The sequence below is a fragment of the Bactrocera neohumeralis genome, chromosome 3, assembly GCF_024586455.1.
Source record: "Bactrocera neohumeralis isolate Rockhampton chromosome 3, APGP_CSIRO_Bneo_wtdbg2-racon-allhic-juicebox.fasta_v2, whole genome shotgun sequence".
Classification (NCBI taxonomy): Eukaryota; Metazoa; Arthropoda; class Insecta; order Diptera; family Tephritidae; genus Bactrocera; species Bactrocera neohumeralis.
The window spans coordinates 19,682,674-19,704,585 of NC_065920.1; the positions used below are offsets into that span (position 1 = coordinate 19,682,674).

Here is a 21,912-nt window from a genome sequence, read left to right on the forward strand (position 1 = left end):
TCAGAATCCAACATTCCGTATTCACCTGATATAACACCGTGAGACTTCTTCCTTTTCGAAAAAATGCTTTTGCCAAAAAAAGGCTTGCACCGGCATACTGGCCAACGAGCTAAAACACTCGTTCGACATGCTTTTGGACCGTGCAAAAAGCTGTATTGAAGCAGAAGGGGACTATTTTGAATAAAATAAATTGATTTTGCCGAAAAAACCATTTATTCTGTTTTTTTTTTAAGTCCTGTTTACTTTGGAACGCTCCTTGTATAACACAATTTCTTATTTTCTATATAACAAATTATTATTTTTTATTCAATATTAACACTTTCAGATTAGTTATTTTATTTTTATCACCACAAAAAATCAATATCTGTTTCCGCCCGGGATCGAACCGGGGGCCTTCCGCGTGTTAGGCGGATGTGATAACCACTACACCACGGAAACAGTTGGCAACTCTTCCCTGAATCTTATATATCAATTGCATTCAATCATAAATTATTTTGATTTTTAATCAATAATTTCCTTTATTTGAATTATCATAATCCTCAAAAAATTTGGAGTTAGAGAGACTTCGAGCTATGGAAGGAAATTTGTATGAAATTAGATTTTTATTGCGAATTCAAGGGTGGGAGTTATGGAGAACTTCAAGTTATAGAAGTTCGAGTCAGGGAACTTCAACTGCATTACCATTTTTAGCACGTTGGCTGCCAGTGTATCACTGGTGATCACAACAAAAATCTTCCAGTTGCCAACTAAAAAGTACATATTGCGTTTTGGCTTAGGTAATACACTGACAGTCAACGTACTAAATATATGTGTATATGGTTTTGGCCATTAAATATGAAAAAGAAATTTAATATGCTTGGAAATTCATCATTCAATGGTTCAATCCATATTTACTTAAGTACTATTATGCTAAAATATATACTTACTTGCATACTTAAACATTTAAAACAAATTTTTAACTATGAACTTTGGAAAATGAATTTAAAAAATTATTTAGAAGAAAAAAAAACTATATCTGTTTCCGCCCGGGATCGAACCGGGGGCCTTCCGCGTGTTAGGCGGATGTGATAACCACTACACCACGGAAACAGCTGAGCATTGTTTGCCAAAGTGCTTACTTGAGTGGGTGGTAATATGTGTAGTAAGGGAGAGTGAGTAAAATTATTTCACCACGTGGTGAAGTATGTATTCATTTTCGAAAACTCAATAGTGAGCAATATGCGTATGCCGATGATATTGATATCATCGGCCTCAACACCCGCGCCGTTAGTTCTGCTTTCTCCAGGCTAGACAAGGAAGCACAGAAAATGGGTCTGGCAGTGAACGAGGGCAAGACGAAATATCTCCTGTCATCAAACAAACTGTCGTCGCACTCGCGACTTGGCACCTACGTCACTGTTGACAGTCATAACTTTGAAGTCGTAGATAATTTCGTCTATCTTGGAACCAGCGTAAACACCACCAACAATGTCAGCCTAGAAATCCAACGCAGGATAACTCTTGCCAACAGGTGCTACTTCGGACTGAGTAGGCAATTGAGAAGCAAAGTCCTCTCTCGACAAACAACAAAAAGTAAACTCTTTAAGTCACTCATAATTCCCGTCCTGCTGTATGGTGCAGAGTCTTGGACGATGTCAACAACGGATGAGTCGACGTTGCGAGTTTTCGAGAGAAAAGTTCTGCGAAAGATTTATGGTCCTTTGCGCGTTAGCCACGGCGAATACCGCATTCGATGGAACGATGAGCTGTACGAGATATACGACGACATCGACATAGTTCAGCGAATTAAAAGACAGCGGCTACGCTGGCTAGGTCATGTTGTCCGGATGGACGAAAACACTCCAGCTCTGAAAGTATTCGACGCAGTACCCGCCGGGGGAAGCAGAGGAAGAGGAAGACCTCCACTCCGTTGGAAGGACCAAGTGGAGAAGGACCTGGCTTCGCTTGGAATATCCAATTGGCGCCACGTAGCGAAAAGAAGAAACGACTGGCGCGCTGTTCTTAACTCGGCTATAATCGCTTAAGCGGTTTCTACGCCAATTAAGAAGAAGAAGACATACATATACACATACTATACAATATTTTATTAAAATTGCTACGGATTTTATGTTTCAAGTCTAAAAATAATTAGGTGGATTTTTAAAATAGTACTTTTGTGATTTTTATGTATGTATATTTGAAAATTTTTGGTAGGAAAATATTTTAATTTTAATGAAAAACTTTTTGAACTTGATTCCATATCCTAGAAATGTGGTTGAACTGTTTAGCGAATTTTCAGAATTTTTTCTGAGAAAACATTTAAGTTTATTGATCGAAAAATTTGGTATCTTTTAACTGTATTTTAAGACTTAGTTTTAGTAAAAATATTTATTTGGAAATGAACTACAGCTGATCTCCGGGAGCTCCTCTCAAAAAAGACGTTTTTCGGTGACCACTATATCGGTAAACTGGATCTTCTGATATTAAAAAGCCAAACAAATTTCGTGAATGTAATGTTAAATCTTGTAATTAATCAAAGGGATAAGCAAAATCAAATTTTTTGACAAAGCGGTGGTTTCTCAAAAATAAAATCGATTTTTGACCAAAATTTCGGCTTTAAATTAATTTAAATTTTAATTAAAAAATTTCGTTTAATTACTAAAAAATATATTTTAGAAGCTGGTGTTAAAATTTGATAGTAATCAGCTTAACCGTTTTAGGATAAAGTTGGTCACCGACTTTGAAGCGCCATTTTGAGAAAAACGCTTTTAATATTTGACCTTGTACTTGTACTTCCATGCACTCTGAAACGCCTTTTTAAATTTACGTGTTACTGCGAAAATATTCGCCGGTACGATATACAATTTTCTGTGTGTTTTCTTATATATGTATATGTATGTACATACATTAAGAAAATAAAATAAGAAAAATATTTTTTTTTTTTAATTCTAACTGTATATAACCCTTTAAGAACCATGTTAGCATTTGAACAAGCAAGATAAATTAATTTAGGGCCAAGCCAAAGAACTTTCGATTGCTTTTTTTAGAACAATGTCTGAATCCTACTTGGATCACTTCAGAACGAAACAAGCAACGGCAGTGGAGCATTTTCCATGAAGAAAAAATTTAAACAATATGCAACATTTGACTGTACTTCGAGGTAAAATCAGATCGTTAGATGCATCGCTCTCGAGAGTCAGCCTTAAAAGCAAGATATTCCTTCTACTAATCAAAAATAAGTTCAACATCATACTTTAAAAACAACAACCTTCTTTTAGAAACGAAAGAGAGATTCAAGAGAGGTCTTTTCGAGCATTGTGACTGATAAAATGATGTTTACGAATATTCGTTGTGAGTTCAGCAGTGATTTGTAGACCGCTATCGTAGGTCTTGTGTTTGAAATAACTCCCCAAAAAAGTGTCAAAGTGAGTAAAGACTGAATATTTTTTCTCTTTAGCATCGTATATTCAAGAGGAAGATTCTCCATATAACAGGGCGACCGGTATTTTTGAAACCAGGTACAATTAAAAAAGTTTGCCAAAAAAATGGCACAAACGGTCTCTTTCAGGTTCTAAAAATTACGTTTCCCGAGCAAGAATATTTTTCTGAGCGCTTATCAATTTATATGGAAATTTACCCCGAGTCTCAAAAATCAATTTGTGAAAACTGCTAAACTCCTGACGCTCTTTATACGTACTCAACCCCCCCAATGTCCTACCTCCCACCCACCATCGTCATTTTCAATTCACGCACGTAAAAACTACTTAACAACAATTACAATTAAACTTCAAAACGCTTGCAGCTGAGCGTCGATCTCCACTTTCTTGCTCAAAATTGCGAACGTGCGTGAATTTACCGTTAAGTCACCCTCACAGCGGTGCATTATTGACTGGTAGCTATGACTTGAGGCGACGCTGCGTGTGATGTCACAAGGGCGACTCTGTCAGCACCATATGCTATGCTTTTCTAATTTGCGCTAATCCATTCGAAATGAATAAAATGAAAAATCGAAAGGATAATAAATTGGACGGAAAAACAAGCTGATGCAGCCGAAAAGGAGAGTTTAATTCAAGAAATGTACTTAAACTTGTTGACGCGAGCGCTGAAAGACAAATACAATGAGCTGAAGACATATGAGCAAATAAGGTGTTAGATTAATAGATGTCTTTATATGTGTATGAAAGTATGTTTATGTGTGTGTATAAGTATGTGAGTGTGTATAAGTATGTGTGCGTGTAAGTGAGTGGAAAATTTCGCTGCACAATAAAAACTTCAAAGCCAACTTTGTCATGACTATTTAAATTTCGAAGTAAACAAAGTGACTTAACGCCAACATAAGTGTGTGTGTGGGTGTGTTGATGTATTGTGGGTGAGTTGCAACCCAGCGCTACTTGTAGCAGGATTTGCGTAACAAGCCATAGGTAAACAAGCGCCACGTTTGAAGTGACAAAGAGGAAGGAAAGTTTGCTTTGGCTGCATTGAAGCTAGAATACCCCTCACAGGTGCATTTCTTATAGTATAAAAGTATATTTTATAGTTGGCCGATCTGAACACTTTTTGCAGAGATTGTAGCCTTGCCTTTGACAATATTCTATGCTAAATTTCATGAAGATAATTTGCCAAACAAAAAAGTTTTCCTTACAAGAACGTGATTTTGATCGTTCAGTTTGTATGACAGCTATATGCTATAGAAGTCCGATCTAAAAAAAAAGGTGGGAGATTATAGCCTTCTCTTAGTCAAAATCCTACGCCGAATTTCATAAAAGTATCTTGTCAAAAAAAGAGTTTTCCATACAAGAACTTGATTCTGATAGTCCAGTTTGTATGGTAGCTATATGTTATAGTGGTCCGATCTGAACAATTTTTGCTGAGATTGTAGCCTTTCTTCAGTCAATATCCTAGGCCGACTTTCATAAAAATATCGTGTCAAATAAAAAAGTTTTCCATACTAGAAACTGATTTTGATCGTTCAGTTTGTATGACAGCTATATGCTATAGTAGTCCGATCTGAACAATTTTTGAGGAGATTGTAGCCTTAACTTGGTCAATATGCTCAACCAAATTTTGTAAAGTTATCTAGTCAAATAAAAAAGTTTTCCATACTAGATACTGATTTTGATCTGTCACTGTGTATCGATCTGAATTTCTTCCCACGTCATTTTCTCTCCAAGAATTCTAGATATTTCAAAAACTAATAAATCATATTTAGGGTATAATGAGCACGTAAAAACGTGATACAGAGATGACCATATTTGTATGTATGTGTATGTGTCTGTGTGGGTGTTACTTCCGCGGTGAAGGAGTTAACACCCTTACTAGCATTAAATACTTCATAAACCAGCTGATGACAAGTATGAAATGCCGGTAAACTTGCTTGGCTTAGAAAGCCATATACACACATTCTTCTTGCATACACACACTAACTCGTTGACATACAAACACCCTATGACATTGAAGTTGCTGCACCAAATTGGTGTAACCCACCTCACGGCTGAAGCACGCATGTTGTAAAATGCTTGAAATAATATTTAAATACGCACACATTGACACTGCAAATGAAATATCTGTCTAGGGGAGGTCTTCAAATGTCTTCAGCGCTTTTGTTATTGCACTCATATAAATAGTTATTTCAACATTTTGACAGCAGTTCGAGTTGTTAACACACACATACATACATTTTATATCTTTAATTTCACTCCACTCGCTCTTATTATCTTCCCCTGCTCCTTCAAGTTTGCTATTTGCCAATGGCAATTGTGAACTGCAGCTGCGCTTAATTAAAATTTTCAACTTTATTTGTCTTCTGCAGAAATATTTACACAATTTACTAGTCTTGCATTTTTTGGGGGAGATTTTGGAGACCTCGTGTTTTTTAAAGAAAAGGGTTATGGATTTTGAAATGAAAGTTATATTTAAATTTAATGCTTTGCTAGTGTTAAATTACCGTTTGGTAATCGAAATGACAAAAAAAAAGAAAATTACAAAGCTGGTCACCTTAAAATTCTATAGAACTCAATCATTTGAGGAAGAACCCGAAAATATTTAAACCTGCTCAGCTTGAAATTTCATAGCATTCATTCCTTTCAGTGTGAAACTAAAAATATTTCAATTTGATTGCCTTGAAACTCCATAGAAGTGATTCCATTGAAGTAAAACTTATTATATAAAAAAATTAATCCTGGCCACTTTGAAATTTACATTGAATATAATCCTTTGAGGTATTCACCTTGAAACCATGCACTCCTTTTAGAAAAAAATTTCAGAAGATAAAACTCATTCCTTTACACCTCGTCGCCTTAAATTTCATAAAAATTGTTTCTTTGACACGCGGCTCTGCTTGTGCTTCAGTAAAACGATCACTGGCAGTTGAAGCTCCAACTCTGAATAGATCACCAATGGGAACCAATTTGGCGAGCATTGCCTTATGGAATACGAATAGTTCTTTAAGATTTTATTTGAAGTGATTCCGTTCTTCCAGCGAAATATTATTCTGAATTTTTGGGTAGCCTCACAAAAAATTTCTAAAGGCGTTAAACAACTTACGGGTCCAGTTCCACAATTCTGCCTAAGGCTAAAAGTAGCATTAGGTCATACTCGTATTTAAATAATTTGTTGAAAAACTGAGTCAAGAGGAAACTTGAAAAAAAGAGATGTCATTAGAAACAAGAAATTTTAGAAATGTTCCATGAAAATCTAACGTTTCAAAATAAAGAATCTTTTCGGGGTTCACTGCGTCCTTACTTTGTCAAGTGTTTTATGCCCAGAAACGTTCTCAAATATTGTTCTCTTAATTTCATCATATTTAACTTTTTTCAGCTATGGAGACTTCTAATACTTTACATAATTTCCAAAATTCTACAAAATTTGCCAAAAACTCTGGCTTTTCTAGGCTTATATGCCGAATGCAACCAAGTGGAGCTACCTCCGGATCTGCTGAGAAGAGTTCTGACTCTTATGCGACTGCAAGATCCATTTGGCCTAGAGAAAAACGCTGGAGGTCTTTTCAACTACTTGCCCTTTGCAAATAATTATGTTTATCTTCCCATATTGGAAGGGACATTGTTCAATAGGTATCCATGCGGTAAGGTTAAAAATCTTAACGAACGCAAGTTGCCAAAGTTGAGTGGAGGAGAGTGAGAGGGAGACATCTATTCACTTTCTCCTCCATTATCCAGTATTTGCAAAACTGAGGCTGAAACATCGCGGCAGAACTAGGGTACATAGCAGAAACTGACATTAGCCGTTTCAACGAATTTGTGATGGGCTCAAAGCCCTTTGCCGATTTGTATGGGTCTTATGACCTATTTTATAAGAGTTTAAAGTAACAAAACGGACCGTCGTTGTGAGCTGTCCAAGTTCCTTGTTCTTGTTAAGATTAGCCTCATAACCTAACCCAACCTAACCTGTCTAAGTAGTATAAGCTCCGAACCTCTATATACATACACAAATTCTGAAAAGTAATATTCAAAAAGAGATGTAATTCTTTACGAAGCTGATCACTTCCCCTTCCAAAGAGAATACTTCAAAAATACTTAGTGAATACTAAGATACTTGACACTTAGTTTCCTTATTTGGAATCAAAAATAGATTAAGGACGGGCTTTTAATGACATTACTAAGAACTATTTAATCCCATTAGATATTCTACTTTGTAACTATCCAAAATGACCTAAAATTGCCGATAAGCCAAACCGAATATAGGGGTACTAATTTTTAGCTTCAACAGTGCAGTTAAAATTCAATATAATCAGGTCGGACCGTTTGTAAGCAGTCGCTTTAATTATTACTTTCATATGAGGAAAATACCTGTTGAAATACATACGTAAAAGTGTTTGAAGACTTCAAAAAGGCAACACAATAAGGAATAGTTATTTTACCCTTACTCCAAAGACTGACAAAAGATCTGCAATTTTTCTTTAAATAAAAAATAAAATGTTATATTTAATCAATCATTGAAAGAGTAAACATTTTTTCAGTCAGCCCACAATACAAAAGAACTTTCTTAAATGCAATTTCTTAAGTAAATATTTTCTCTACCCGCACGTGTCGCGCATCTGACAGGAACCATAACAGTTCCAAGTACTAAGAACCGCAAGCGACTAACCCAAATCACCGAAACCGTTAAAAATGTACCGCTATTGTTTGTAGCTGAATTGCATAGGGAAAAAAAGACTCTCTCTTCAGTGACATTGCTTACAAATTATTTATTTAACAACAATAAAAGACCATCAGCTTAAGCTGACAATACTGGCGGAGTGCATTGTGGTCACGTGGCGCATTTGGTGTGTTAATTTTCGCAAATTGCACTCAAAGTGGTTGCGAGGGTTTGGGGGAAGGGAAGCTGAAACTTTTCACTGAAGGCAAAAAGGAACAAAACTATGTGGCTGCAAATAAAGTGAGAGCATGAGAGCGAGATAGATTTGCACAAGTCTTTTTGTCGATAGAATAATATTTTTAAGAGTAATGTTAAGCTGGATTGCTGATGTTCAGAGCCTAACGTAGTTATGGAAGGAACAAGCGAAGAACTGTCAAGGTGGTCAAGATATGGTCGAATTCACGACGATTGGAATCCAAATTTTCTCTGCCCAATCAACAAAAGAGGACTGAAACGCACCGTCAACAAACTGGTTGGACTTTATCACTGTGGTTTTTGACAACGAAATCAACTATGGACCAGAATTTCACTACGTGCTAAATCTTGAAAAATACCACTAGCAACACTAAAAGCACCGCAAGGATCGGGCAGGACCTCGAGTTGCCAACCGCTGCTACTTTGGACTGAGTAAGCAATTGAAAAGTAAAACCCTCTCGACGAACAACGACCAAACTCTATAAGTCCCTCATTATTTCCGCATATGAGTGTTTGAACAACAAAGGTTTTGCGGAGACTCATGTTATTTTGCGCATTGACAAAAACAAATACCGCAGTCGATGGAACGATAAGCTGTACGAGATATGTATGTATGTACAAATGGACCAATAAAGTTTACATACACCTAATTCCATTAAATTCCGACACGTTTATTTGTTTCAAAATGAATAAATTTTGTGGTTTTTTTCTATCCATTTCAAGATATGTATATTTAACATTAAACATAGCATATCAAAATATTTTTTTTTTTTACACAAATAAAAAAAATTTAAGTTAAAGCTTAAAATGAGCATAATTTATATCAAAAAAGTTTACGCACACTTATGATTGTTTATATAAATCAAAAGTAATTACAATACTTTTAACGGGTTTTGGCCTACATTTTGTTGCTATTAGTGTCCCTAGACATCGTTGTATGCTCCCCACTCAATTTCTAGAATTATTTCCGGATATTTTGACCCACTAAGTCCACGATCCAACTTTTGGCCTTATTTTGATGAAATTCGATGTTTTCGAATACGGTTTTCCAAAAAGTTCCAGATATTTTGAATAGGATTAATGTCTAGTGATTGCGGGACCTATGGAATTATTTTTATTTCCATAACAACCATTCATGTACAAGATAAGACATGTATTTTGGGTCGGTATCCTGTTGGAAATTGGTTTTGCTGCTATTAACAGCCGATTTAAGCACACTTAAAATTTAAATTTTTTTCCTAAAATGTTCAGATACATATGCTTATCCATGTTTTCACTAATAAAGTCCAAATGTCCAACTTTAGGTGCAACCATAAACCCGCAAACCATAACATTACCCCCACAGTGCTCTACCATTGGCAATACATTTTGTCCTTGCGACTCTTCATTGATATTTCTCCACACTTTTCGTGATCAATTCGAACCAAATTTATTAAATTTTGAATCGTCGGTGAACACAATGTTTTCCCAAAACCAATACGGTTTGTTTAAATATTGTTTAGCAAACGCCGACATTTTCTTTTTATTAACCTTATATATTTATGGCTTACGACGCGCGACTCGTCTATGATAACCAGCACTCTTCAACAAATTCCTTACTGTTTGGGGATTTATTTTTTTGTGTACATTTCAAAAATGTATAAGCATATGTATCTGAGCATTTTAAGAAAAAAATTTAAATTTTAAGTGTGCTTAAATCGGCTGTTAATAGCAGCCATTTCTATTTACCACAGGATAACGACCCAAAACACACAACTTATCTTGTACGTGAATGGTTGTTATGGAAATAAAAATAACTCCATAGGTCCCGCAATCGCTAGACATTAATCCTATTCAAAATATCTGGAACTTTTTGGAAAACCGTATTCGAAAACATCGAATTTCATCAAAATAAGGCCAAAAAGCTGGATCATGGACTTAATAGGTCAAAATATCCGGAAATAATACTAGAAATTGAGTGGGGAGCATACAACGATGTCTAGGGACACTAATAGCAACAAAATGTAGGCCAAAGCCCGTTAAAAGTATTGTAATTACTTTTGATTTATATAAACAATCATAAGTGTGCGTAAACTTTTTTGATATAAATTATGCTCATTTGAAGCTTTAACTTAAATTTTTTTTATTTGTGTAGAAAAAAAAAATATTTTGATATGCTATATTTAATGCTAAATATACATATCATGAAATGGATAGAAAAAAACCACAAAATTTATCCATTTTGAAACAAATAAACGTGTCGATATTTAATAGAACTAGGTGTATGTAAACTTTATTGGTCCACTGTATATGGCCAAATTTACATAGTTCAGCGAATTAAGAGGCAGCCGCTGTGCTAGCTAGGTCATGTTGTCTATAACCATAGAAGCTGTATCTACGCCAGTAAAGAAGAAGAATAATCCCTGGTTCTGGGAGTTTACTTAGTATTTGGTTAAGTATTTCAATTGCTCCCGAATAATTGTCTACAATTTGAGGCGTCGACTCTAATTAAAATCTACTTGACAGTGGAAAAAGGTCGTATGTAAGTTAAGTGCACTTTACAGAACCACTCAAAACTCACTGAAAGGATTCCTACACGCTATGAGCCAGCACTGTCAGCACATATGTATGTATGTACTACTAGACACAAGCCGAAAGGTAAATGAGTGAAACAAAAGCAGTCCATTTAGTCTAGCGGTGAAGTATAGACAGTTTCTTTTTAAATTTTCCTTTCCACACTTTACTGGCAAAGCTTCGTTCTTTCTTCGCGTAAGTGCAGCCCATTGACACCAACTCCAACGCGATCATTAGCAACGTCAACTACGGCAAACCATACAATTTCACTGCAATGCAACAACAAAAAGCAACAAAAACGGGCGCTTACAAACTGTCACTTCGAATAGCTGGACCCTTTGTTATTGTTGTTGCTAAAGTTGCCGGGAGGCTAACAATAAAACGGAGTACAAAACAACAGCAGTGAAGCAAAAATGAGTGAAATAAGTGGAAAAAAAATATCCAACTGTAAATACAACTAAGCTACATACATACAAATAAATTGCAACAATGAAAATGTATTTTTTTTAGGTTATGTGCAATGGCAACTCCACAAAAAAGTGTCGGCGAACAGCAACAAAAGCCACCGTCACGTTGAAGGTCATTAACATTTTCGCAGAATTCGCCAATATTTCTTTTTCTACCTTCGTTGATCTCTGCGCTCTGTGCCTGGCTTTTGTACATCGCTTTATTTTATTTTCCAAAACAAATTTATTTCATTTTTACTTGGTCATTGTTGCGATTGGTTATTGTGCAGACACTTTTTGCTGGCTCATTGGGGTGTACAGAAATTGCGTAAATAAAAATTAAAAAATTGTGTTTTTTAATAGAAATGAGTTTTATGGTATTATTTTTGACTATGATTTAACAAAACAAAAACTGGAAATTGGATTTAGAAATAAAAAATTTAAAGTCTATAACAGTAAATTTGCCCTAAAAATTCGATTTTTTTACGCAGTAAATTTTGATTTTTAAATTCTCATAAAATCTATTAATTTGTAGAAATAACTGTTTCCGTGGTGTAGTGGTTATCACATCCGCCTAACACGCGGAAGGCCCCCGGTTCGATCCCGGGCGGAAACAGATGCTAATTTTTTAAAGATTTCTTTAATATTTATTTTCTAAAATACAATTTCTGCTTGAAATTTTTACGAGTTACGAAAGCCTAGTTATTAAAAGCGGCAAAGGATCTACAATTGCCTGAAATTCGCCAATACCGGTCCTGGAAAGCAAATACTGAAAAAACAAGAGCAGTCTCTCAAAGTGGCAATATTAAGTTGCCTTAGAGGAACAGCTACGGAAATCTCGTTCCTGAAAATGGAAAAGGTCTTGAAATGTGTGGCATTCACCAATACCGGTCCTGGGAAGCAAATACTGAAAAAACAAGAGCAGTCTCTCAAAGTGGCAATATTAAGTTGCCTTAGCGGAACAGCTACGGAAATCTCGTTCCTGAAAATGGAAAAGGTCTTGAAATGTGTGGCATTCACCAATACCGGTCCTGGGAAGCAAATACTGAAAAAACAAGAGCAGTCGCTCAAAGTGGCAATATTAAGTTGCCTTAGCGGAACAGTTACGGAAATCTCGTTCCTGAAAATGGAAAAGGTCTTGAAATGTGTGGCATTCACCAATACCGGTCCTGGGAAGCAAATACTGAAAAAACAAGAGCAGTCTCTCAAAGTGGCAATATTAAGTTGCCTTAGAGGAACAGCTACGGAAATCTCGTTCCTAAAAATGGAAAAGGTCTTGAAATGTGTGGCATTCACCAATACCGGTCCTGGGAAGCAAATACTGAAAAAACAAGAGCAGTCTCTCAAAGTTGCAACATTAAATTGCCTTAGAGGAACAGCTACGGAAATTTCATTCCTGAAAAGTTTTTCAAATGTCTGAAATTCGCGACACTCCCCAATAGGAGTAATTTCTGGGAAAATACAAACTAGAAAAGATGAGGACAGTCCCTCGAAGCAGTGTTGCCAGTGAAAAATATGTACATACATATACTATATTTTAGAGGAGAAAATATTGGAGCATCTTGTAAGCACCCAAAACACTTAGAGCATTCTAGGGCAATTGAAACCCACAGAGGAAGCAAGAACATAAGAACAGGCATTGCGAAAGATGCAACTTTCGCTGAACTACATTTAGCCGCTTCTTGTACAGAACACAACGTTTCTTTATATGGATATTACAATGGATCACTTGGTTTCCCTAATAACCAAAAGTTTCGATGATTTCAATATTGCTATATAAGCTTTCTCAAAGCAACAAAACATGTCATTGAAAAAAATAAAAAGGAGAAAAGCATAAATTGATAAATTTTTTAAATATTTGCCTACTCTTTGGTGCGTAAATATTGAAGTGATGGATTTATTTTTGGAAGGAATTATGGCAAATTAACTTTTAAAAACATTGCCTTAGCTCACAAATGGAGAAGTTTTAGGCTATTGCTTTAAACTTAAAAAAAATTAATGATTTAATCTTCAGATGACAGATTTTTCACGAAATTTTTCTGGCAACACTCCATGGAAGCAATTGAATTGCTTTAGAGCAACGGAAGCGGAGAAGCAGAAACGTTCTTTATTCGTCTCAAATTCACCTATTGAGGGCATTCCTAAGAGAATGCAAACTGGAAAAGGTGAGAACACTCCCCCAGCAGTAATATCAAACTGCCTTAAAAAAAAGAGCTACGAAAGCCTCGTTGCTAACAATGAAAAAAGATCTCGAATCGTCTGAAATTCGCCAATAGCGGTCATTCAAGGGAGGATACAATCTGGAAAATATGTAGATAGGACAAATGCCAAACCCATTATCGCAATAAGCTTATAAGAGTTCAAAAAAAGAGCTATGAATGAAGGGTGAAAATTAAAAGCAAAGTTTCGCCAGTAGATGCCATTTCTGAAAGGTTGCAATGTGGAAAAGATTTACGCAGACCCACACGAAAATGATAATTCGGAACAAAACCATTGCAATAGGCTCATTATTCCTCATTCATTGCTCTTATGTCAAAGAAAAGCTAAGGTAGGGGAAAATACAAGTGGTAATTAATTGTCTAAAATTCAATAGAAATTATATACTTATATAGAAGTATAGAATTCTGCAAAATAAATATGAAGTTTGAAAAAAAAATTTAATACGACGATAATTTTTCTACACCCAATCATTGCAATGCCTCACTTAATGCAAGAAAACATTTCGTAGCTAAATCATTGAAATTAGCTAATATACAACGTTAAAGAAGAGTGACAGAATTGTTTTCTGCAAGGAAACAATAAAAAAAAGTAGGAGAAAACAATAGACTTGAAACAACTAATCGCAATAGCTCACATAGTGTCGAAGAAGAGCACAAGTGTTTCGACTTCGTCCATTGAAACTATTTTTGAGAGGATGACGATTGGGAGTATCGACAAGTTATTAGTGTCCGCAAAGATATGTATGTTACGAGTACTTGTAGCAATGTACATCAGAAGACGATAATTTTTCAACACCTAATCATTGCAATGCCGTTACGTTACGACTATTTGTAGCAGTCTACATTGACCAGCACCCATCAATCTCTCTCTCTCTCTCTGCACTACCTGCACTATATATCAGTGGTCGGCATGAGAGAAACTGCGACTGTGCAGAGAACATAAAACATCTTACTGGTCAAGAACTGTCAACAATCAGTGCTAACTTTATTGAGATTATATGGAGGATATAAAAATGATATAATTCCTTTACCGGTATATAAAAGTAGCGGAACGATGAACCGGTATAGAAAGCAGTGTCGTTCCCACGTTAGTCGGGTCCACATAACCCGAACGGACACGGATTTTTTATCCGGCCAAGGGCTATCAACCCGACAGAATTCTGCTGTTATAACAACAACAGAAAGCAGTGCTTACTTCGTTAAGATCGTTGGAGGAACTGTCAACAATGCCAGAATGGTACCACCGGTATATAAAAGAGCGGAATACATACTCTGCTTTATGAGGAGGTAATTTAAAAAGAGGCAGCAGTCCTGAAGTGTAGACAAAATTTCGTTTCATAGGTTGCCGTCGGTGAATTCAAGACCTTTTCCGCTGTTACCTACTAAGGTAGAGGATTTTTTTGTCACTTAAGTAAAACTGTTAACTATTATTTATCAATATTTATTCTTGTTAGGGTCATCCGTATACATAACATGTGTATGAAAGCATATTCGAACTAACTGTTTATTTTTTCATTCCGTTAGTGCCAAATGCCTAGATTTTACACACATTTATTACATTATTTTTATATGATAACATTTGATTAGTTAAATCATAGATATGGTCACGAAACTTCTGCATTTCCAATCAATTTACTTTTGCAAATTTATGTAATCACACTTACATACTTCTGAATGATGAGGAGAGAAATGACCACAGCTTGCAATGCACGACTCAATTTATACCTAATTTATAGACAGAGGTGGCTATATTTTTGCATATTTTCATGTTTCGCATAATGCAAAATTCGAAAATTTTTAATAATATCTGATTATTACTGAATTAAAAAAATACAAATAAATTATTTGTTCATATACATAAATACATACATACATATTTATGTATGTCAGATTATTTCTATTTATTATTATTCATATTTTAGAATGTATTCTACTTTCATATGTATATAGCCCTAAAAGTATACTAGCCAAGTTCCTCAAACTATTTTGTGTATTATATTATTTTTTTATTTTTATATTAAAACAATAGAGTTTGAATGTTCAGTCTTATTCGAGGATGATTTAGTAAGCAGTGTGTCGCAGCACCGATTGGTCGACTCTAGATGACTACTAGAGCCGTGTACATGCTCACTAAAATTATAAATCAAAAGTCTTCAGTCTGTACTTTTTAACAAAATTATATCACTTAATCAATGATATTACTTTCCTTCTCCTAGAGCTTCTACAGAACTCTGCAGTACTCCATAGGTTTTCAGATTGGGTTTTCCGATCACATTTGGAAAATATACAAATACAAATAAGCTTTACAGGAAAACTAAGTTAAGCTAAACCCGCATACCCTTCCTTTTCTTCAAGCCAATCGCTTGTTTTTTACCACTCTCTAGGAAACTTTCGATTTGATGATTAGGCGAGCATTCATCACTCATCTCTATATAAGATTGCCAAGTTGTCCAGAACTCTCTGAGCGATCGCCAGTCATTCGCACTGTTGCGAGGCCGAGAAAGTTTAGAAATAGCTCTGTAATTGCGGACTACATCCTTTCTACCACCTTTAAGGATAGGGGTGATGAATGCCAATTTCGAGTCTGAAATAAAATTACCAAAAGACAGAGACTTATTGAAGAGAAGCATGAGGGATATACTAAGGCAGGACAATTTTACAGGCGGCAGCCCAGCCAGATCCAATTTGAAGGAAGGCTTAATATCACAAATAGCCCTGGCAATATCATCCTGCGAAAGACACAGTGTGCCAAAACTTATGGATGGAAGATTATTAGCAGAAAAAGTGGAAGTAGCTCCAGGCTCGTCGTGTACATAATTTGATTTTAAGAATTAAGCAAACAAGTTGAAAATTTCACCAAGAGTGCATGCCGACCTTTCACCCCATCCTAAAGCAGAAGGAATGACCGAAATAGGCCTAGATTTCTAGATTTTGCAAACTTCCATAAAGAGGGTTCGACTTCTTGATATTAGACTTCGTACTGTCAAAAAAACTTTTTATAGAGAAATTTATCCAAATTATTAAACAGTTTTGTGTAGTATATGTACATATTTCGAAATCCCTTAACCATCATAGGGAATTTCCGGCATCTCATATGCAGATGATTGTAGGATATTGACGTCAGACAATTTATTCGGAGACCTGTGTTCGAAATTAAACAATATCTTACTGATCTTTCTCGCTTCTTCTCTGCATGGAGCCTGACACTCGCCCCAACTAAAACCACAACGACCACATTCACGAATTGGACTAAGGAGTTCAGACTGTATCACACTCGATGGCATTACCCTAAGATCTTAAGAACCTTAAGATCTCAGGCGTCGCATTTCACAGTCAGTGTTCCTTCACTCTACATACGACCGCAATTACTGCCAAGGTACACAGCAGCAACAAAATCCTCAAATCAATACCAAGCAGCTCATGGAGAAAAGCCAAAGAAACGTTGCTTTTGCATTTAACTTTCAAAAGAAGTTTTACAAAAGATTAAAAGTGGTGATTCCCAAACCACCGAATTGGCGCTTAAAAGCGGAAGATTGTAAACGCAAGCACACATAAGAGTATGCCTCACGTTATATGTTGTAATTGTGAGAGAATATTTAAATTTGCGAAAACCGCTTGCTCTTCAAATCTAAAGAAGGATGTATGCTATAAACAGCGATTCTCTAAAGAAAGCGATACCGCGTGGTTGATGAAACTGTTGCTAGTTAGTGTCAGCGACCAATTGCGAGCGAGGTTGTACAGCTTCGTGTGCGATTCACTTGCAGAGATCTGCAACGGATTGTAACGGATTTAAAGAGTTGGCACTTTGCTTGTTTAAAGTTGATATCAAATTCAGAACCGTCAACTTTAAAATCAAAAGAGGCATGTGAGAATTGGAACAGCTGCGAATTGTTGTCTCCTTCAGAGATGTGCACTCATTGCGATTGACCAGCGGTTATTTTAGCAGTGAGATCGTTGACTGTGCGCTCAAAACTTCTCAGGGAGTTCTTGACCTCATTAGCAATAGCTTTAAAAGCTTCTTCCACATTAGACTTATATGGATATCCGGTCACAGTTCTAGATCCTTCTGGCTCAGAGTGAATCGTAATAGGTCCTTCGAACTACTTAGCAAAGTCAGTTTCGCTGTAAATGTAGGTTTTCAGACTGGACATTGTCCAATAGGGACATAAGCGGCGCGATTAAATATTTTGTCAGACGAAGGCGATCTGTACTCATCTTGTCGTTCTTTCCACAATTGCCCGGCTTTCGTCACACTGAGATTGAAATATTTCGGTAGAAACATCTTTGCAAACCCCAGCTAAATGGTTCCAATTGACATTTATCGGCTAATAAATTTGCGGTGGGCTCAAAATATATTATATCGTCAATCTATGAGAATCGGGAGATCGACTTTTATGATTTCATATAAAAAAATAAAAACCGTAAAAGCTAATTGCCGTAGCATACTTTTTGCTTTACAATCAATACTCCAAACAGCAGTACATATAGTAGAAGTTAAGGCATTGTAATCGATGTAATCAAGTGGTTGATCCAGAGAACATAAAACATAGGGAAGATATTTTATGTTCTCTGGTTGATCTGCGCTTTTTGCAGTAATTGTGGTGGTTCGCCTCACATAATATAATTATTGGCGACGCGAATATTAAACGAAGTAAACCTAAATATTACGAAATCGTAGATCCTAAAAGTATGCTATGTTAATACAAAAAAATAACTGATAACCAGTATTCTTGGCTATTTAAAAATTAAACAAATAGACAACTCTTATTCAAGTGAATAAAATATATAAAATTTTTACTGATATCATCACTTAAATGTTGGCAATGCTCAATATGTTGTAATCAAGTAATTGCAACTGATTTGAAAATTTCTAATAAATAACTTTCTAAAATGCATGGAGACGTTTATTCGTACGGAAAGTATTTTTGATGATATCTAGAAAGGGATTCATAACATAAATTATGGCCTTTACCTAGAGTCAAGTTTCATTAAGCAATTGGATGGACTGGCTCTGTTGAAAGCTGGTTTTAGTCGTTGTCTTCGATTGTTTTATCACTAGATATAATTTCGAAATAATTCCGGAATAAAGAAAATAGTTTTATAAACTTTCAATTACTAAGAATTCAATAACCGTTATCTAACAGTTCGAACCAAAAATAACTGTTTCCGTGGTGTAGTGGTTATCACATCCGCCTAACACGCGGAAGGCCCCCGGTTCGATCCCGGGCGGAAACAGATTTACTATTTTAGGTAATTCAACCTTCGTTAAGCTACATTCTGACAAAAATGTACCCGAAAATTTAACTGATTTTTCATTGATATTTATTTTGTCGCCTTCAAAGTAATCCCCACCAGATGCAATACACTTATGCCAACGACTTTTTCAGTACTCGCCAACACTTTTTATAAGCACTTTTTGTGATGGTCTTCAGCTCCTTCAGCGAATTTTGTTTTATCTTTTCGATCAACTGAAAACGGGTACCACGGAGCGGAAATTTGAGTTTACGGAAGAAGTAAAAATCACCCGAAACCAAATCTGGTGAATACGGTGGTTGATTGATGGTATTCATTGCGTTTTTGACTTTAAATTCGATCACAATCGTGGCTCTATGCGATTGTGCGTTATTACCATGTACAATCTATGAATTGTTCTTCCACAATTCCGACCGTTTTCAACCTTACACCTTGATTTTTGAGTGGCTTTGGCGTAGTTTTTTTGTTTCGGCTCGTGTTTTTCATCCATTCCGATTATTGTTGACTTGTATAAAAATCACAAAGCACTATTGAGGTGCACCGACTTAAGCAGCTGCTGTAAACAGACTGAATAACGGATCGCTCTCATATTTGGCATAGTAATTAAGGACCAACTTCGCAAAAACACTTTTTTGAAATATCATTTACCCGGGTATTTAATTACAGTTTCCGGTTGCTTTTTTGTCACAATGTATTTTAAATTTTAAATCGATATTAACAGCTTTAAATGTAATTAATTTTGAAGACGTGACTGTTTCCGTGGTGTAGTGGTTATCACATCCGCCTAACACGCGGAAGGCCCCCGGTTCGATCCCGGGCGGAAACAGGTAAAACCGCTTTTTAGGTATAACCCATCCGAAAGTAATTATGAGGGATTTTGAAACTGTAAAAAATGAGTCTCAGGGGTTGTTGCCTTGGATTTGGTTGAATTTAGGTGATATTATAATCCGAATATGTAGAGATGAAATTGGGAGTTTGAAAATTTTGAGTGCTACTCAGTCATGTGATATACTATATGTCTTATAAAAGAAGACCTTGACCTTAAAAGGTCTTTCTTTAGAAGTACACTTTCCCTACTCGTCATTATTAAAAACGTTTGTAAAACTCAAAAATGCATCCATTATTTTAATTAAATTAAAGAAGCCATCAACTTGCTTGCGAAAATATGAGAAGCCCAAACTTTGTTTCCGAAACCACCACAAAATAATCGCATACCAACACGTACTGTCGTAAAAGATTTAGTACCCACGTGTAGTTTTTAAGAACTCAACAGTTTGAGACCTGTTTCTATAGACTACAGCAGCTACACTGGTTACCATTGAAAACAGCGTAAAATGCAATTAAAATGTGCACTATAAAGTAGTATAAAACTGAAAAAATCGCCCAGTCCTTCGTCTCAAGTAAACCAGCCATCAATTCTTACACTAATACGGGGAAAGACAATGAGATCCCTTACCTGTAGGAAATCTTAATGAACTGACAGTGGAGCTGAGAGTAATTTCTAAATATAAGAGTTGATCTTAAAGGAGATTTTGATTTTCATCTTTCAAGAAACGCTTTACGAGACGCCAAGTACTACCAATTATACACTTTCTAGTTCCATGAATTATGGTTTGTTACTATGTTTCCACTATAATGAGAATATTTAAAATACTATAAAGGTGGGAATGCGAAATCAATAAACCCATTGATTGAAGCGATGTGTGGGAAATGGTGCCGTCTTGTTGAAACCAAATGTTACCGAGATCACGAGCTTGAATTTCAGGCGTCAAATAGTCGGTTGTCTTATCGAGATAACGGTCGCCGGGCAATCATCACTTTCCTACTGGGTCGAGAACGCTCTCCAACAATCCGCATTAGCACGTTTCCAATGTTTACAACAACTGCACCAATACACCCTCAAATGACCATTCATTGCCACTAGTATGGAATTATCCATTAATGCCATCACCCAATGCAATCTATTCATAATTCAGTGCTGATGACATGCTCGACTTTCGCACCCACCACCTCGTTGTGGTGACAATCTTGCACCCTAACCGCGACCACTCCCAGCTAAACACAGCAACTTTGTCCACCACAAGCGATTAAATGCAGTTGCAAAAAGTCGTGACGATATGATGATAGGCTGTCGCATACATATACACTGTACTGTACATACATATAAATGCAATTGGAGGGTAAATTGCATAAGAAGCCAAGGTTGTGGGTTTGGCGCTGGCTCTTTGAACAACTTTGAAGTGTTCTCACTTATATCTGCGCCGTCTATTGAATTGAGTTATTTTACAGAATGGACAGTCGTAAAATTTAATGATTATTGTTTGTGTGACAATGGCAGTAGGAGAGGGAGCTGCCACAATCTCGCCAATACAAGTACTTAGTGCCACAAACTGGTGACCGAGGTCAATTAAAGCGATGATCGCACGATAAAAATCTCAATTTGCGTAAGTTTTCAGTTTTCGGTAGTGGTTTAAAAGTAGTAGTGCTTGGTTAGCAGAAAGCATTGCACTTTCTTTCAGTGATGTTGGAAAATAAATAAAATTTAAAAAGTATTTGTTGTCTCTTGCTTCATATCTTGAGACTTGACAAAATATAATTCAACTCTGACTACTAATAGAACTTTTAGTTACGCCCTTAATGTAGACAATTAGCTAATTGAGTTAATTAAGGGGCAGTCTGAAACGCTCATTAAGCTTTACTAAAAAGCTTGGACGAGAAACCGCAGGGAAGTACCATATATAATGAGTATACTGAAGATAGATATCCTGAAGTACGTCTAGAGTCTACCAACAAGAACGACGTGATGTTAAAATGAAATAAAAAAATTAACAAAATGATGGCAATGTGACCACCACGGCTCCATTTGCATACCTGTATCCCCACCCGTTTATGCCAATTTTCGATGACCCGGCGCAGCATTTCTGCTGGAATTTCGTCTATATTGCCCTGAATGTTGTCTTGAAGCTCCTTGAACATTGCTGGTGGATTGGAGTAAACATTTAATTTAACATACTCTCAGAGAAAATAATCTATAGGCATTAACTCGCATGATCTTGGCGGCCATTTTACTTGGTTATTTTTCGAAATTACTGAGTCCACGCTACGGCGTCTAT

At 36.1% G+C, this 21,912-nt stretch overlaps 5 non-coding genes across 5 annotated transcripts; 3 read left to right on the plus strand and 2 right to left on the minus strand.

Moving 5' to 3' along the window:
- Positions 1 to 365: 365 nt before the first annotated feature.
- On the minus strand, positions 366 to 438 carry Trnav-aac (transfer RNA valine (anticodon AAC)). The gene has a single exon. It is a non-coding gene; the product is annotated as a tRNA-Val (tRNA).
- Positions 439 to 1,016: 578 nt separating this feature from the next.
- Positions 1,017 to 1,089, minus strand: Trnav-aac (transfer RNA valine (anticodon AAC)). The gene has a single exon. It is a non-coding gene; the product is annotated as a tRNA-Val (tRNA).
- A 10,781-nt stretch (positions 1,090 to 11,870) lies between these two features.
- Positions 11,871 to 11,943, plus strand: Trnav-aac (transfer RNA valine (anticodon AAC)). The gene has a single exon. It is a non-coding gene; the product is annotated as a tRNA-Val (tRNA).
- A 6,765-nt stretch (positions 11,944 to 18,708) lies between these two features.
- On the plus strand, positions 18,709 to 18,781 carry Trnav-aac (transfer RNA valine (anticodon AAC)). Its single transcript has one exon. It is a non-coding gene; the product is annotated as a tRNA-Val (tRNA).
- Positions 18,782 to 19,552: 771 nt separating this feature from the next.
- Positions 19,553 to 19,625, plus strand: Trnav-aac (transfer RNA valine (anticodon AAC)). The gene has a single exon. It is a non-coding gene; the product is annotated as a tRNA-Val (tRNA).
- The last annotated feature ends 2,287 nt before the right edge of the window (positions 19,626 to 21,912 follow it).